This window comes from Panulirus ornatus, chromosome 28 (genome assembly GCF_036320965.1).
Source record: "Panulirus ornatus isolate Po-2019 chromosome 28, ASM3632096v1, whole genome shotgun sequence".
Taxonomy (NCBI): Eukaryota; Metazoa; Arthropoda; class Malacostraca; order Decapoda; family Palinuridae; genus Panulirus; species Panulirus ornatus.
In genome coordinates, this window is record NC_092251.1 from 20,804,495 (window position 1) to 20,823,606 (window position 19,112).

At 40.4% G+C, this 19,112-nt stretch overlaps 1 long non-coding RNA gene across 1 annotated transcript in view; it reads left to right on the forward strand.

The window, feature by feature from the left end:
* The window catches only part of LOC139757890 (uncharacterized), a 52,107-nt gene extending 42,014 nt beyond the window's left edge, over window positions 1-10,093 (forward strand). The window contains exons 3-4 of the long non-coding RNA XR_011714736.1: window positions 4,944-5,064; window positions 6,861-10,093. This is a non-coding gene — a long non-coding RNA (uncharacterized lncRNA). The remainder of the gene's footprint in view (window positions 1-4,943; window positions 5,065-6,860) is intronic.
* The last annotated feature ends 9,019 nt before the right edge of the window (window positions 10,094-19,112 follow it).

Sequence of the window (19,112 nt, forward strand, 5' to 3'; positions counted from 1 at the left end):
TTCGTCTGCTTCTGGTGCTACCTTGCTAACGTGGGAAACGGCACGCAAGTTTAAATATATATATATATATATATATATATATATGTTGGGGATGAGAGAGCTTGGGAAGTGAGTCAGTTGCTCGCTGATGATGCAGCGCTGGTGGCTGATTCATGAGAAACTGCAGAAGCTGGTGACTGAGTTTGGTAAAGTGTGTGAAAGAAGAAAGTTAAGAGTAAATGTGAATAAGAGCAAGGTTATTAGGTACAGTAGGGTTGAGGGTCAAGTCAATTGGGAGGTGAGTTTGAATGGAGAAAAACTGGAGGAAGTGAAGTGTTTTAGATATCTGGGAGTGGATCTGGCAGCGGATGGAACCATGGAAGCGGAAGTGGATCATAGGGTGGGGGAGGGGGCGAAAATTCTGGGAGCCTTGAAGAATGTGTGGAAGTCGAGAACATTATCTCGGAAAGCAAAAATGGGTATGTTTGAAGGAATAGTGGTTCCAACAATGTTGTATGGTTGCGAGTTGTGCGCAGGAGGATGGATGTGCTGGAAATGAGATGTTTGAGGACAATGTGTGGTGTGAGGTGGTTTGATCGAGTAAGTAACGTAAGGGTAAGAGAGATGTGTGGAAATAAAAAGAGCGTGGTTGAGAGAGCAGAAGAGGGTGTTTTGAAATGGCTTGGGCACATGGAGAGAATGAGTGAGGAAAGATTGACCAAGAGGATATATGTGTCGGAGGTGGAGGGAACGAGGAGAAGAGGGAGACCAAATTGGAGGTGGAAAGATGGAGTGAAAAAGATTTTGTGTGATCGGGGCCTGAACATGCAGGAGGGTGAAAGGGGGGTAAGGAATAGAGTGAATTGGAGCGATGTGGTATACCGGGGTTGACGTGCTGTCAGTGGATTGAATCAAGGCATGTGAAGCGTCTGGGGTAAACCATGGAAAGCTGTGTAGGTATGTATATTTGCGTGTGTGGACGTATGTATATACATGTGTATGGGGGTGGGTTGGGCCATTTCTTTCGTCTGTTTCCTTGCGCTACCTCGCAAACGCGGGAGACAGCGACAAAGCAAAAAAAAAAAAAAAAAAAAAAAAAAAATTATATATATATATATATATATATATATATATATATATATATATATATATATATGTATATATAGTATATATATATATATATATGGTGTGGGAGGCAAGTTGTTAGTAGCAGTGAAAAGTTTTTATCGAGGATGTAAGGCATGTGTACGTGTAGGAAGAGAGGAAAGTGATGGGTTCTCAGTGAATGTAGGTTTGCAGCAGGGGTGTGTGATGTCTCCATGGTTGTTTAATTTGTTTATGGATGGGGTTGTTAGGGAGGTGAATGCAAGAGTTTTGGAAAAAGGGGCAAGTATGCAGTCTGTTGGGGATGAGAGAGCTTGGGAAGTGAGTCAGTAGTTGTTCACTGATGATACAGCGCTGGTGGCTGATTCATGTGAGAAACTGCAGAAGCTGGTGACTGAGTTTGGTAAATTGTGTGAAAGAAGAAAGTTAAGAGTAAATGTGAATAAGAGCAAGGTTATTAGGTACAGTAGGGTTCAGGGTCAAGTCAATTGGGAGGTAAGTTTGAATGGAGAAAAACTGGAGGAAGTAAAGTGTTTTAGATATCTGGGAGTGGATCTGGCAACGGATGAAACCATGGAAGCGGAAGTGAATCATAGGGTGGGGGAGGGGGCGATAATCCTGGGAGCCTTGAAGAATGTGTGGAAAGCAAAAATGGGTATGTTTGAAGGAATAGTGGTTCCAACAATGTTGTATGGTTGCGAGGCGTGGGCTATGGATAGAGTTGTGCGCAGGAGGGTGGATGTGCTGGAAATGAGATGTTTGAGGACAGTATATGGTGTGAGGTGGTTTGATCGAGTAAGTAATGTAAGGGTAAGAGAGATGTGTGGAAATAAAAAGAGCGTGGTTGAGAGAGCAGAAGAGGGTGTTTTGAAATGGTTTGGGCACATGGAGAGAATGAGTGAGGAAAGATTGACCAAGAGGATATATGTGTCGGAAGTGGAGGGAACGAGAAGTGGGAGACCAAATTGGAGGTGGAAAGATGGAGTGAAAAAGATTTTGAGTGATCGGGGCCTGAACATGCAGGAGGGTGAAAGGCGGGCAAGGGATAGAGTGAATTGGATCGATGTGGTATACCGGGGTCGACGTGCTGTCAATGGATTGAATCAGGGCATGTGAAGCGTCTGGGGTAAACCATGAAAGTTCTGTGGGGCCTGGATGTGGAAAGGGAGCTGTGGTTTCGGGCATTATTACATGACACCTAGAGACTGAGTGTGAACATGGGGCCTTTGTTGTCTTTTCCTAGCGCTACCTCGCACACATGAGGGGGGAGGGGGATGTTATTCCATGTGTGGCGAGGTGGCGATGGGAATGAATGAAGGCAGACAGTATGAATTGTGTGCATGTGTATATATGTATATGTCTGTGTGTGTATATATATGTGTACATTGAGATGTCTAAGTATGTATATTTGCGTGTGTGGACGTGTATGTATATACATGTGTATGGGGGTGGGCTGGGCCATTTCTTTCGTCTGTTTTCTTGCGCTACCTCGCAAACGCGGGAGACAGCGACAAAGCCAAATAAATAATAATAATAATAATAATAATAATATAATAATAATATATATATATATATATATATATATATATATATATATATATATATATATATATATATATATATATACACTTTTAACTACTTAAAAACGCTCCCAAGCTAACTTCAAAATTTGACCCGCTCGCCCAGCATCGTAATGTTGGCTCACTTTCCCTCTTCTACAATTATTATTTGAGTTTTTCTCCCAAGACCTGGCGGCTTGTTTGCCCCTACCATGAGTTACACCACGCAAATCTCGTTAGGTTGGTTTGTGATATGATTACTATGTGGCCATCGGCGACTCAAAGATGGGCCATTTTGATAGCCGTTTCTTTCCCTCCACTTCGGAGTTTCGGAGCTTTTTAAGCTCCCACGTCCTTCCCAGTAGCTATAACCCTCGGGTAGGGGAGAAAGAATTCTACCTCCATATTCCCTACGTGTAGAAGGCGACAAAAGGGAGCGGGAGTTGGGAGGCTGAACTCATCCTCCTCTCTTCTTGTATTTCTGTTTCTAAAAACGGAATAGAAGGAACTAAGCAGGAAGTAGTTAGTCATCCTCCTGGAAGGCTCAGATTTGGGTGTCTGAACGTGGGTTGATGTAACCAAGATGAGAGGAGGAGTAGGTAGTATGTATGAGGAAAGAAACCTGGATGTTCTGGCTCTGAGTGACACAAAACTCAAGGGTAATCAAGGGTGAAGGAGAAAGATGGTTTGGAAATGACTTGGGAGTAAAGGCAAGGGCTGTGAGAGGACAAGAGCTAAGGAAGGAGTATCGCTACTCCTCAACCAAGAGTGTGTGAAAGAATGTTAAGGCTGTGAACTCTAGATCTGGCCAAGTAAAGAAAGATCAAGGCATGCAGAGTGTTTTTTGGAAGCAGCTGAGTGAGTGTTTGCAGTGCTGACACAAGAGACCAGGTGTTAATGATGGGGGTTTTGAATGCGAAGGTGAGCTACGTGGCAGTTGAGGATTTAATAGTGGGGGATGGTGTATTCAGTATCATGAATGTAAATGATAAACAGTCTACGGAGTTGTGAGCTGAAAAGTGACTGATTATCGGAAATACCTGGCTTAAAAAGGGACATACATAGGTAAACGTACGTGAAGGAAATAAAGATTTTCGGTTTATGTATGTAACGACTTTGAAAGCTATAATGACCATGGTTATTTAACAGATATAAATCCCAGTGAGCAAACCAATGGTGAAAATCACTATGGAAATATGTTTACTTGTGCCTTCTGTTTGTAGTCTGTCCAATGATTAAATCATCCTTTTAAGCGCGGATATTTTTTTTCCCCTAAATCGAACTTCATAAAAACGTAAGTCTCTTAGTTGTAAATTTTCTTTCGAAATAGGGTATATCTTTTTGAGGGGAGCCAACCAATTCAACACTTGGCCATCTGCCATGGCGAGGATCCTCATGCTGGTCTTTGAGGGTTGGAGACAATCTCTATATCCTGAAGTTGTAGACGGTACGGGGGCTGGTGGCCATCGTTTATTTTGTCAAGAATGATTATGAGTTACTGTTACATGCATGGCAAATGTACTGTAGTACTGCTTTGTTATGATAATAGTTCTTTGTTGATGAAATGCGTACACCCTTGGCTAATGACAGTACCATAAACCACCACGTCCACTCAACAACACGTCCAGTCAACAAAGGCATCTTTGTAAAATTACTGTTTCTAAGTTAGAATTATATTTTCCAATGGTTTTTGAGGTCTTTTGCACACAACTAATCACTACCCTTTGAGACATAAACCCATTTATCCACTGATAATGGGGGACCTTTGGGAGCCTGGGTTTTAGGTGGGGAAAAGATAAAATAAAAGTAATGATTTGCATTGGACTGAAGGTCAGAATCGTTCAAGACATCAGAAATCATATGAAAAACAATTTCAAGCAAACCTAACCTCACCTAACAACACAACTAAATTGGTTAACGTTCGAAACGGGAACAATACCACATATTTAACTAAAGCAAATTATGCTTGGCGATTTTAGGTGAAATATTTGACCCAAAAGTTATGAAATCCTTTTTGTTTCAGCTTGTTACAGTTACCGGATAATATTATGGAACTTTTTATAGTCTCAGTTCTTTGTTGTCCAGACCTTTGTCCATCAGGGATGGAAGTCATTTGTGAGGCAGTTAATGTACGAAATGTCATTGTTCTGAATAAAACTAAAAATCGAATATTGATTCATCACAAATTTTGAGGTTGAAAGGGTGCAATCTATTTATATTCATGATGTAATTTTGCCTCAAATTCATTTATCACAGCTGAACATTTTTGTCACCTTTTCATTTTCATCTGTCTTTCACCAGTTTGATGCACAAAGAAGACGGCCTGTAAAACTTCCTTCGAATGTGGTAAAACTTCTTTCAAACGTGCTACAACTTCCTTTCAAATGTGGAAGAGAACCTAAGCATTATTAAAGTGCCAAAGGTAGGTAAATTACCAGTTACATGAGGTATGGAAAGTAACATTGCATATTGAGTCATTTTGTTGTTGAATGGTAGTGTTGTATTAAGAGAATAGAGTCATAGTTGCTGAGCATGATATGGTGATGGTAGAGAGGGTTATAAATGTCCTAGATCATACTGTGGGGTCAGCCTATGTAAGGGGAGGTAAAACTTGTGAAAAATTAACAGGACCTTTTGGAAACCCTACCAAACTGCCCAAACATTTAAGATTGGTCTTAATTTTCAATGTAGCAAACTTTCATGATTGAGTGTTTACATAATGAGCAGCTAAATAAATAACAGACCAAATGGTGCCACTGCTCAACATCCTAACCAGCCGCCACTTCATTCTGTCCCCAGCTTTATCCCACCTCAATATATTTCTATCCTAAATCTCTGTTTTAAGAGAAGTTAGGTGAGGTTTTGTAGGCTCTGTGAATTTTAGGAAGTGTTTAACCTACTTTTACATTAACCCCATATTTTCCCGACGTTCATACCCCTCACCACTTTCTCATTATCTAAAATCACAGAATTTAATACAGTGCTCCAAGTCATGTTCTACGGCTTTTATGCTTCTGGAAAGATTAACATGCAAAATTTTTCATCCGAAGTTTAGTTTAACTTGCATCGATAGTAGCCTTATGTATTGAGTTACTCTTCTGTAATAATCACTGTATTCATAAAATACAATGATAAATGTAGAGCACAGTTTTGAGCATATTTTATTAATTGATTATATTAAGGCAATAGTAGTAAAGATTATGTTTATCAGAACATTTAAGGTTAGTTACTGTAAAAGTAGGTAAAACATTTGTAAAAATCATGAGAACTAATGGAAACTTCACCTAACCTCATTAATTAACCAAAATAAGTAGTAGGAATCATTAACAACTTGAGATGCAGCCCTCCTGTTACTGTGCTGGTTAATGTATAGTATCATATTGATAATTACTCTAGGACCATTTCTCTGAAAGAATCTAGATGTTACTCAGGACCTTTCTAAAGGCTCCCACAGCCTTGGGCTGTGCTGCATTCAGTAGCAGGAAAATGTAAACTCCTAAGGAATGAGGTGTTCATTGACATAAATGTATTCCCAGTGATACATCCTCATCAAAGGTGACTTTTCCACTTGCAGTGCAATGTCAAGCAGGGGGAATCCGATAACAACAATGATACTGTACATCTTCTTGTACAGCTATAAAGAACTGGTACTAACCCATGCCTACATACCATTTCGTATTCTCTGAATGAGAAATATACTTCCAAGAAACAATGTGAAAAAAACACTTGAATACTTGCAGCACCAACACAGTGTATTATACCATAGTAATACCAAACAGTAGCTCAGTTTCTCTTTGGCAACAGTGTGCCTTTAACCTTTGAATGGTAGGCATGAAAAGAATTAAAAAAATCATTCTATTGAAGATTACCTTAGTGAGAGGGAACAAAGGACACATGTTAGACCTTTCCATATATGTATATAAGTGGGGCCTGGATGTGGTTAGGGAGCTGTGGTTTTGGTGCATTACACATGACATCTAGAGACTTAGTGTGAACCAATGTGGTTTTTTTTGTCTGTTTTCCTGGTGCTATCTCACTGAAGCAGGGGGGTAGTGATGCTGTTCATTTATTTATTTATTATAATTAATCTCTATTTTCCGCATCAGCAAGGTAGCGCCAGGAAACAGACGAAGAATGGTCCATCCACTCATGGATAAGGAAGTATTTAGCAATATGTTTACAGCTTACATAAGGCCAGAACTAGTATATTCTTCTCAGGTTTGGTTACCACTCCTAAAGAAGTACAAAGAACAAGTAGAAAAGGTTCGGAGGAAAGGAACAAAATTAATAATGGAATTAAGAGAGCTGAGTTACCAGGAAAAGCTTGAGGTCCAAGATTTACCCACTTTGGAATAGGATGAGGGGTAACCTGGTCACAACCTTGTAAGTGTTTAAAACAAATTGATGTAGACTAAAAAGTTCTTTAAGAGATGTTCATATAGGACAACCAGAGGACTTAATATGAAAATAAACAAGAAAGGTAAGAAGAACTACTTTTATTGTGTAAGACTGGTGGATGAATATGAATAAAGTGAATGAAGACTTGGTTAATGCAAACAGCATACAGAAATTTAAAAAGTAATGTGATAGTAGAGAATGTTAAAGTGATGGGACCCCATTACTGTAAAACTCTCTCAATTACAGTACAAATAGGGAAATAAACACACATACACATAAATAAATTTGTAAATACTCACAACATACACCAAATAACAGGAAATGGGAAAGAAATACCACATAACAGGAAAGGGGAAAGAAAGAAGAAATGCTCTTTAAAGTGTTACAAGAGGCAATAGGATTACTGCATGCTATCGCTTTGATAAAGGCAAGAAGAGGTTCAATATAATGAAGGTGTAAAGGGACAATCCATAATGTTTAAGAGACAGCAACATGATTGTAAAAATCTTTCCCCATAAAACACAAGTGGTAAGTACAAATTGCACCCACCCACACACACACACACAGACACACACACACACACACACACACATTCACACAGAGTGGTACAGAAGGTGCTTCCTGGACTTAGTGAAGCTTAATAAAAAATTTGTAAGATCATCATTCAGCAGGGTTATTATGTAGAAGTATGATGGGGGAGTAGAGTGTAAGGGGGCCCTTGAATAAAGTAAATATTTGATATTAAGTTTGATTTTAACTTTCTAAAAGGGGAAACAGAAGAAGGAGTCACACGAGGAGTGCTCATCCTCCTCGAAGGTTTAGATTGGGGTGTCTAAATGTAAGAGGATGTAACCAAGATGAGAAAAAAGGAGAGATAGGTGGTATGTTTGAGGAAAGGAACCTGGATGTTTTGGCTCCGAGTGAAATGAAGCTCAAGGGTAAATGGGAAGAGTGGTTTGTGAATGTCTTGGGAGTAAAGTCAGGGGTTAGTGAGAGGACGAGAGCAAGGGAAGGAGTAGCGCTACTGAAACAGGAGTGGTGGGAGTATGTGATAGAATGCACGAAAGTAAACTCTAGATTGATATGGGTAAAACTGAAAGTGGATGGAGAAAGATGGGTGATTATTGGTGCATATGCACCTGGGCATGAGAAGAAAGATCATGAGAGGCAAGTGTTTTGGGAGCAGCTGAGTGAATATGTTAGTAGTTTTGATGCACGAGACCGGGTTATAGTGGTGGGCGATTTGAATGCAAAGATGAGTAATATGGCAGTTGAGGGAACAATCGATGTATATGGGGTGTTCAGTGTTGTAAATGGAAATGGTAAAGAGCTTGTAGATTTATGTACTGAAAAAGGACTGGTGATTGGGAATACCTGGTTTAAAAAGAGAGGTATACATAAGTATGCGTATGTAAGTAGGAGAGATGGCCAGAGAGTATTATTTGATTATGTGTTAATTGATAGGTGTGTGAGGTGCAACTGGAGGGATGTCTGATCATTATCTTGTGGAGGCGAAAGTGGAGATTTGTAGAGGTTTTCAGAAAACAAGAGAGAATGTTGGGGTGAAGAGAGTGGTGAGAGTAAGTGAGCTTGGGGAGGAGACCTGTGTGAGGAAGTACCAGGAGAGACTGAGTACAGAATGGAAAAAGGTGAGAACAAAGGACGTAAGGGGAGTTGGGGAGGAATGGGATGTATTTAGGGAAGCGGTGATGGCTTGCACAAAAGATGCTTGTGGCATGAGTAGCATGAGAGGTGGGCAGATTAGAAAGGGTAGTGAGTGGTGGGATGAAGAAGAGATTATTAGGGAAAGAGAAGAGAGAGACATTTGGACGATTTTTGCAGAGAAATAATGCAAATGAGTGGGAGATGTATAAAAGAAAGAGGCAGGAGGTCAAGAGAAAGGTGCAAGAGGTGAAAAAGAGGGCAAATGAGACTTGGGGTGAGAGAAAATCATTAAATTTTAGGGAGAATAAAAAGATTTTTGGAAGGAGGTAAATAAAGTGTGTAAGACAAGGGAACAAATGGGAACATCAGTGAAGGGGGCTAATGGGGAGGTGATAACAAGTAGTGGTGATGTGAGAAGGAGATGGAGTAAGTATTTTGAAGGTTTGTTGAATGTGTTTGATGATAAGTGGCAGATATAGGGTGTTTTGGTCGAAGTGGTATGCAAAGTGAGAGGGTTAGGGAGAATGATTTGGTAAACTGAGAAGAGGTAGTAAAAGTTTTGCAGGAGATGAAAGCCGGCAAGTCAGCGGGTTTGGATGGTATTGCAGTGGAATTTATTAAAAAGGGGTGACTGTATTGTTGACTGGATGGTAAGATTATCTAACGTCTGTATGACTCATGGTGAGGTGCCTGAGGATTGGCGTAATGCTTGCATAGTGCCATTGTACAAAGGCAAAGGGGATAAAAGTGAGTGCACAAATTACAGAGGTATAAGTTAGCTGAGTATTCCTGGGAAATTATATGGGAGGGTATTGATTGAGTGGGTGAAGGCATGTACAGAGCATCAGATTGGGGAAGAGCAGTGTGGATTCAGAAGTGGTAGAGGATGTGTGGATCAGGTGTTTGCTTTGAAGAATGTAAGAGAAATACTTAGAATAGCAAATGGATTTGTATGTAGCATTTATGGATCTGGAGAAGGCATATGATAGAGTTGATAGAGATGCTCTGTGGAAGGTATTAAGAATATATGGTGTGGGAGACAAGTTGTTAGAAGTAGTGAAAAGTATTTATCGTGTAAGGCATGTGTACGCGTAGGAAGAGGAAAGCGATTGGTTCACAGTGAATGTTGGTTTATGGTAGGGGTGCGTGATGTCTCCATGGTTGTTTAATTTGTTTATGGATGGGATTGTTAGGGAGGTGAATGCAAGAGTTTTGGAAAGAGGGGCAAGTATGCAGTCTGTTGTGGATGAGGGAGCTTGGGAAGTGAGTCAGTTGTTGTTTGCTGATGATACAGCGCTGGTGGCTGATTCGGGTGAGAAACTGCAGAAGCTGGTGACTGAGTTTGGTAGTGTGTGAAAGAAGAAAGCTGAGAGTAAATGTGAATAAGAGTAAGGTTATTAGGTACAGTAGAGTTGAGGGACAAGTCAATTGGGAGGTAAGTCTGAATGGAGAAAAACTGGAGGAAGTGAAGTGTTTTAGATATCTGGGAGTGGATTTGGCAGTGGATGGAACCATGGAAACAGAAGTGAATCATAGGGTGGGGGAGGGGGCGAAAGTTCTCAGAGCATTGAAGAATGTGTGGAAGTCCAGAACATTATCTTGAAAAGCAAAAATGGTTATGCTTTAAGGAATAGTGGTTTCAGCAATGATATATGGTTGGGAGGCGCGGGCTATAGATAGAGTTGTGCGGAGGAGGATGGATGTGCTGGAAATGAGATGTTTGAGGACAATAAGTGGTGTGAGGTGGTTTGATCGAGTAAGTAATGAAAGGGTAAAAGAGATGTGTGGTAATAAAAAGAGTGTTGTTGAGAGAGAAGAGGGTGTTTTGAAATGTTTTGTTCACATGGAGAGGATGAGTGAGGAAAGATTGACAAAGAGGATATATTTGTCTGAGGTGGAGGGAACGAGAAGTGGGAGACCAAACTGGAGGTGGAAAGACGGAGTGAAAAAGATTTTGAGTGATTGGGGCCTGAACATGCAGGAGGGTGAAATGCGTGCAAAGAATAGAGTGAATTGGAGCGATGTGGTTTACCGGGGTCGATGTGCTGTCAGTGGATTGAACCAGGGCATGTGAAGCGTCTGGGGGTAAACCATGGAAAGTTCTGTGGGGCCTGGATGTGGAAAGGGAGCTGTGGTTTCGGTGCATTATACATGACAGCTAGAGACTGAGTGTGATCGAATGAGGCCTTTGTTGTCTCCTAGCCGCTACCTCGCGCACATAAGGGGGGAGGGGGTTGTTATTTCATGTGTGGCGGGGTGTCGACGGGAATGAATAAGGGCTGACAGTATGAAAAATGTACTTGTGTATATATGTATATGTCTGTGTGTATATTATGTATACTTTGAAATGTATAGATATGTATATGTGCGTGTGTGGACGTGTATGTATATACATGTGTATGTGGGAGGGTTGAGCCATCCTTTCGTCTGTTTCCTTGTGCTACCTCGCTAACGCGGGAGACAGCGAAAGTACAATAAAATGAATAAATAACAAAAAGTTTGATTTGCGACTTATAAGGATTTCAGTAACAGTAAGAATGTTATGACTATTTTCAGATCAAAGGCCCTAAGTGTGCCACCAAATTTCTGAGCATATATAGGATATCCAAGCAACCAGTATCGTGAGTGGCTGACTTGGGAGCAATTAAAAGTAAATTTGTTGATAGTAATCTGTATTTACAACCTGATGGCAACTTTTACGACAGTTCATTCAAAAATATTTCCTGGATGAAACCTGTTTTTGTGTTGCTAACTATATCACAGTCACAGATATTTTTACAATTATGGGGGGACAGTGTCAGGTCTTTAGACTTCTTGAACAAAGAATACGAGGACAGTAATTGGACCAAGGTAGTCCAGACAGCAAAACCACTAAGGGCAGTCATGTTATACATGCTTATCACACACTAACATTGTTCAATTTACTTTCCTTTACAGAGCGATATTAGGTAGTTATGAATTTTGATATGGGAGAATATTAAGACTTGTCAACTGTGACAAGATTCACTAAAAGGAAGGAAGAGGAAGGGATAAAACTTGTAACTCAAAGAGAACAAATGTTTCGAGTTGTTGGTTGAAATGATATAAAACCAGTAACAGAGATTGATGCAATCTGAGATGGAAGTATTGAACATCAGAAATCAATCTAAAGATTATGAGAAGTGCCATGAAAGAGGAACTCGGGGAATACGAAATTAAGCTAAATCATCACGAGCACAGATTGGCATCAGTTGAGAGTGTTAATACAGCACGTAACCAGGGGAAGGCAGGTAGAGCAGTTAACATGTTAACAGTCAAGTCATGCATGTACACGTGACAGGCTAAATTTACGATTGCAGACCAGATATTTGCATGTGTGACTTTCTTGCCAATTTTAGTGGGAAAAACTTTCCAGTTAAATTGTGTTAGTGCTCGAGATATCACTCCCAAACGGAACAAAGTAAACAGGAATCCCGCCCTTTTGAGGAGTTTTTCTACTTACAAGAGTTGGAAGGTGTACAACCGAGTTCTCTGCAAGGTTGAACACCAGGTGGCAGATTTTTGTGATATGTGTGTTCTTTACCGAAAAGGAGGAAAGACACTCTCTGCAGTGTGATGTCTGAGTGGTGCTATGTATAACACCTTGTTTCAAGCCCTATTACAATTATCAAAAATACGGTAATACGATAAAGTGAAACATAATTACATAACTGATGCTGTGATCTCTATTAAGGAGGTATAACCTTGCTAATGATGGGAAGTTAATTTAGTTTTATACATATATACATTTATCTATTTATTATATTTATTATACCTAATCACTTTTTCCCGCGTCAGTGACGTAGTGCAAGGCAAGGAAACAAGAAAAATGACTCAACCCCCCCACATACACACAGACACACACACACACACACACACATATATATATATATATAGGGAAGGAGTAGCAATACTCCTGAAACAGGAGTTGTGGGAGTATGTGATAGAATGTAAGAAAGTAAATTCTCGATTAATATGGGTAAAATTGAAAGTTGATGGAGAGAGGTGGGTGATTATTGGTGCATATGCACCTGGGCATGAGAAGAAAGATCAAGAGAGGCAAGTGTTTTGGGAGCATCTGAATGAGTGTGTTAGCGGTTTTGATGCACGAGACCGGGTTATAGTGATGGGTGATTTGAATGCAAAGGTGAGTAATGTGGCAGTTGAGGGAATAATTGGTATGCATGGGGTGTTCAGTGTTGTAAATGGAAATGGTGAAGAGCTTGTAGATTTATGTGCTGAAAAAGGACTGATGATTGGGAATACCTGGTTTAAAAAGCGAGATATACATAAGTATACTTATGTAAGTAGGAGAGATGGCCAGAGAGCGTTATTGGATTACGTGTTAATTGACAGGCGTGCGAAAGAGAGACTTTTGGATGTTAATGTGCTGAGAGGTGCTACTGGAGGGATGTCTGATCATTATCTTGTGGAGGCTAAGGTGAAGATTAGTATGGGTTTTCAGAAAAGAGGAGTGAATGTTGGGGTGAAGAAGGTGGTGAGAGTAAGTGAGCTTGGGAAGGAGACCTGTGTGGGGAAGTACCAGGAGAGACTGTGTACAGAATGGAAAAAGGTGAGAACAATGGAAGTAAGGGGAGTGGGGGAGGAGTGGGATGTATTTAGGGAATCAGTGATGGATTGCGCAAAAGATGCTTGTGGCATGAGAAGAGTGGGAGGTGGGCTGTTTAGAAAGGGTAGTGAGTGGTGGGATGAAGAAGTAAGAGTATTAGTGAAAGAGAAGAGAGAGGCATTTGGACGATTTTTGCAGGGAAAAAATGCAATTGAGTGGGAGATGTATAAAAGAAAGAGACAGGAGGTCAAGAGAAAGGTGCAAGAGGTGAAAAAAAGGGCAAATGAGAGTTGGGGTGAGAGACTATCAGTAAATTTTAGGGAGAATAAAAAGATGTTCTGGAAGGAGGTAAATAGGGTGCGTAAGACAAGGGAGCAAATGGGAACTTCAGTGAAGGGCGTAAATGGGGAGGTGATAACAAGTAGCGGTGATGTGAGAAGGAGATGGAATGAGTATTTTGAAGGTCTGTTGAATGTGTCTGATGACAGAGTGGCAGATATAGGGTGTTTTGGTCGAGGTGGTGTGCAAAGTGAGAGGGTTAGGGAAAATGATTTGGTAAACAGAGAAGAGGTAGTAAAAGCTTTGCGGAAGATGAAAGCCGGCAAGGCAGCAGGTTTGGATGGTATTGCAGTGGAATTTATTAAAAAAGGGGGTGACTGTATTGTTGACTGGTTGGTAAGGTTATTTAATGTATGTATGACTCATGGTGAGGTGCCTGAGGATTGGCGGAATGCGTGCATAGTGCCATTGTACAAAGGCAAAGGGGATAAGAGTGAGTGCTCAAATTACAGAGGTATAAGTTTGTTGAGTATTCCTGGTAAATTATATGGGAGGGTATTGATTGAGAGGGTGAAGGCATGTACAGAGCATCAGATTGGGGAAGAGCAGTGCGGTTTCAGAAGTGGTAGAGGATGTGTGGATCAGGTGTTTGCTTTGAAGAATGTATGTGAGAAATACTTAGAAAAGCAAATGGATTTGTATGTAGCATTTATGGATCTGGAGAAGGCATATGATAGAGTTGATAGAGATGCTCTGTGGAAGGTATTAAGAATATATGGTGTGGGAGGAAAGTTGTTAGAAGCAGTGAAAAGTTTTTATCGAGGATGTAAGGCATGTGTACGTGTAGGAAGAGAGGAAAGTGATTGGTTCTCAGTGAATGTAGGTTTGCGGCAGGGATGTGTGATGTCTCCATGGTTGTTTAATTTGTTTATGGATGGGGTTGTAAGGGAGGTAAATGCAAGAGTCCTGGAAAGAGGGGCAAGTATGAAGTCTGTTGGGGATGAGAGAGCTTGGGAAGTGAGTCAGTTGTTGTTCGCTGATGATACAGCGCTGGTGGCTGATTCATGTGAGAAACTGCAGAAGCTGGTGACTGAGTTTGGTAAAGTGTGTGGAAGAAGAAAGTTGAGAGTAAATGTGAATAAGAGCAAGGTTATTAGGTACAGTAGGAGTGAGGGTCAAGTCAATTGGGAGGTGAGTTTGAATGGAGAAAAACTGGAGGAAGTGAAGTGTTTTAGATATCTGGGAGTGGATCTGTCAGCGGATGGAACCATGGAAGCGGAAGTGGATCATAGGGTGGGGGAGGGGGCGAAAATTTTGGGAGCCTTGAAAAATGTGTGGAAGTCGAGAACATCATCTCGGAAAGCAAAAATGGGTATGTTTGAGGGAATAGTGGTTCCAACAATGTTGTATGGTTGCGAGGCGTGGGCTATGGATAGATATGTGCGCAGGAGGATGGATGTGCTGGAAATGAGATGTTTGAGGACAATGTGTGGTGTGAGGTGGTTTGATCGAGTAAGTAACGTAAGGGTGAGAGAGATGTGTGGAAATAAAAAGAGCGTGGTTGAGAGAGCAGAAGAGGGTGTTTTGAAATGGTTTGGGCACATGGAGAGAATGAGTGAGGAGAGATTGACCAAGAGGATATATGTGTCGGAGGTGGAGGGAACGAGGAGAAGAGGGAGACCAAATTGGAGGTGGAAAGATGGAGTGAAAAAGATTTTGTGTGATCGGGGCCTGAACATGCAGGAGGGTGAAAGGAGGGCAAGAAATAGAGTGAATTGGAGTCATGTGGTATACAGGGGTTGACGTGATGTCAGTGGATTGAAGCAAGGCATGTGAAGCGTCTGGGGTAAACCATGGAAAGCTGTGTAGGTATGTATATTTGCGTGTGTGGACGAGTGTATGTACATGTGTATGGGGGGGGGGGGCCATTTCTTTCGTCTGTTTCCTTGCGCTACCTCGCAAACGCGGGAGACAGCGACAAAGTATAAAAAAAAAAAAAAAAAAAAATATATATATATATATATATATATATATATATATATATATATATACATAAATGGTCATACACGCACATATATGTACATATACATTTCAACGTATACATACATATACATACACAGGCATATACATATATACACTTGTACATATTCATACTTGCTGCCTTCATCCAGTCTCGTCACTACCCCGCCTCACATGAAATAGCACCCTCCTCCCCCGCATGTGCGCGAGGTAGCGCCAGGAAAAGACAACTAAGGCCACATTCGTTCACACTCGGTCTCTAGCTGTCTTGTACAATGCACCGAAACCACAGCTCCCTTTCCACATCCAGGCCCCACAAAACTTTCCATGGTTTACCCCAAACGCTTCACATGCCCTAGTTCAATCCATTGACAGCACTCTGACCCCGGTATACCACATCGTTCCAATTTACTCTATTCCTTACACGCCTTTCACCCTACTGTATGCTCAGGCCCCGATCACTGAAAATCATTTTCACTCCATCCTTCCATCTCCAGTTTGGTCTCCCACTTCTCGTTCCCTCTACATCTGACACATGTATCCTCTTTGTCAATCTTTCCTCACTCATTCTCTCCATGTGACCCAACCATTTCAATACACCCTCCTCTGCTCTCTCAACCACACTCTTCTCATCACCACATCTCTCTTACCCCTCCATTACTTACTTGATCAAACCACCTCACACCACATATCGTCCTCAAACATTTCATTTCCAACACATTCACCCTCCTCTGCACAACCCTATCTATAGCCCATGCATTGCAAGATTATCGTAAGATTATCTTAGTGGTAGGGAACAAAGGACTCATTTCAGAGGAGCCTTCTCCCAATGGGTGGAGGTCACCACGGGAGTGCCTGGTGGCTCTGTTTTGGAACTGTTATGCTTCTTAAACTATGTGAATGACTTGTCTAAAGATATGGACTCCTATTTGAACAAGTTTGCAGACAGTGCAAAGGTTATGAGGTAAGTGAAAAATGAGTAGGATTGTGTATACTTACAGAGGAACCTGACATCAAAGTTGGTCTGACATGGTTAATGAAATCCACCTCGAGCAAATGTAAGGTAAGGAAGATAGGACAGAGTGAAAATAGACCACAGTATGATTATTATCTAACAGAAAATAAGCTTCAGGGTTTTGTGTGTGAGAAGGACTTGGTAGTAGACATCATTTCTCACATGTCACCAGAATTCCACGTCTGGAGAATAGTAAAGGAAATAACTGTCTTTTGGCAATCAGCAGAATAGTTTTCAAGTATGTAGATAAGGATATATTTAGCAAGCTGCTCCTATGCAACATGAGGCCAAAACTAGAATGTGCTTAAACTTTGTTTCTGCACCTGAAAAAACACATAGAGCTAATAGAGAAGTAGAGCCAATAGAGAAGGTCCAGAAAAGGGAATCTTAAGATGGTACCAGAATCACGAGAGAAAGGTACAGGGAAAGATTAATGTCTTTAATAAATTTGTCCGCCTTAAAAGAAAGAAGAGTGAGAGGTGACATGATCTCAACTTTTAAGTAAGATTGTTAAGAAAGATTTAAAGAAGTACTTTCATAATATAAGAGATGTGGGTTAATGGAAAAGAATGACGGAGGACATGGTTAATGCAGACAGCATACATAAATTTAAGAAGCTGTATGATAGTAGATAATATTCAGTAGATGGGGACCCACAACTGTAAAACTCCCTCTTAATACAGTTCAAATAGGTAATAACACACACACACACACACACACACACACAGCTTTCTAGATAAGGAAATATTTAGCAAGCTGTTCATAGGATACAAATGGCCAAAATTAGAATATCCTCAAGTTTGGTCATCTTGCTTCATGAAGCACAAAGAGCTAAAGGAGGGCAACAAGGATAGTGCCAGAATTAAGACAGTTAAGTTACAGGGCAAGGCTAAAGATCTTAAAACTTGCTCACCTTGGAAGAGAGAAAAGTAAAGGGTGACATGAGCCCAACCTTTTAAGTTTTTAAAACAGAACGATGACATGGACATTGAACAGTTCCCTTAGAGATGTAAGAATATAAAAGTAGTGCATGAATGGAACAGAATGGCAGAGGACATGGTTAATGCAGACAGCATACATAAATTTATGAAGATGTATAATAGTAGGGAATGTTCAAGAGATGGGACCCCACGAGGATAAAACACCCTCCAAAAATTCTACCAATATGTAATTACATGCATGTGCACAGAAGGAGCAATATTAGCAATTTTTCAGCTTGAGAAAAAGCCTAAAGCACATGAAGAATCTATTGACAACAGAGAACAGATTAGTGCAGAAGGAGCAGTAATCAGCTGCTGTTCAGTTAGAAAAAAGGACTAAAACACACACAATCTATTGACAGGAAGGCAAACATAAACCAGAAAAGATACAAACAAAGATTCACGAGAAATCAAGTGAACAAGTCAAAACAGTGATATGTGCTGTTGAAGATGAGGCTGTCAGGGATGCTTATGAGCTAGTTGATGGAAGATTTAGAATAGTACAGAGCATTACAGAACCAGTGCTTGCTAGCTAAAAGGGAGATTATAGAGAAAGTAAGAGACATAGAGGTTAATACTTATACACTGAAGGATCTAGATGTAAAGTGGATTGCACCAAAATTAGAAAGATCAGTAAATGAGTTTAATAGATATAAATCACTGATTATCTTTAGCTTGTAAGAAGATCATAAGCCAGATATCGAAAAAAGGGAAAAAGAGGAAATGCTTATCAAAAGATTGGTGGAGGTTTTGGGATTACTGTATGCAATTTTTGTAATAAAAGAAGATTTAATGGTTATCAAGTTGTAATTGGGCGAGCAACAATGATTTAAGTTTAGTTGGTGTCATCTGTCTGTGAGGTTCTTGGGAAAGCTAAGAATCTTAAAGTCAAGGTGGAATTCAGTGGGACATTCATCCACTCAGAGAAAGAGTTGGGGGGGAGGAGCAAAGAGTACAGTCAGAAGGAAAAAATGGAGATACCACCTACATCAAGAGGATGGAGCAGTTTTGCCAGTATTGCAGAGAGGGCAAAAGTGTTAGGAGATAGTTATGTCCAACTGAAACTAATGTATTCAGATGCTGATTGATTAAGGATCATATAAGTGCACTGATACTGTGGGGGTTTTGGAAAGAAATAAAAAGATAAATATCTTTCTGGCTTTGCCCAGAGAGGTATATAATAGAAAGAAAGAAAGAAAAATAAGGCAAAGGAGTGGAAAGCTTGGCCCTCTTGATAAATGATAACCTTACGTTTCAAGAAATAGAGGAAGATAAATCACTCAGACCGTACAGATTGGGAAGGGTAACTACAAAGGAAGAAGTGCATACTGGTTTTATATTATGCATTCCTCTAAACAATTGCAGTGATCGAGAATATAAATGAAACAGACGAAGAAATGGCCCATCCACCCACATACTCATATACATACATAAACGCCCATACATGCACATATACATACATATGCATATTCATATCACCATATACATATACACAGACATATACATTTATTTATTTATTTATTTTG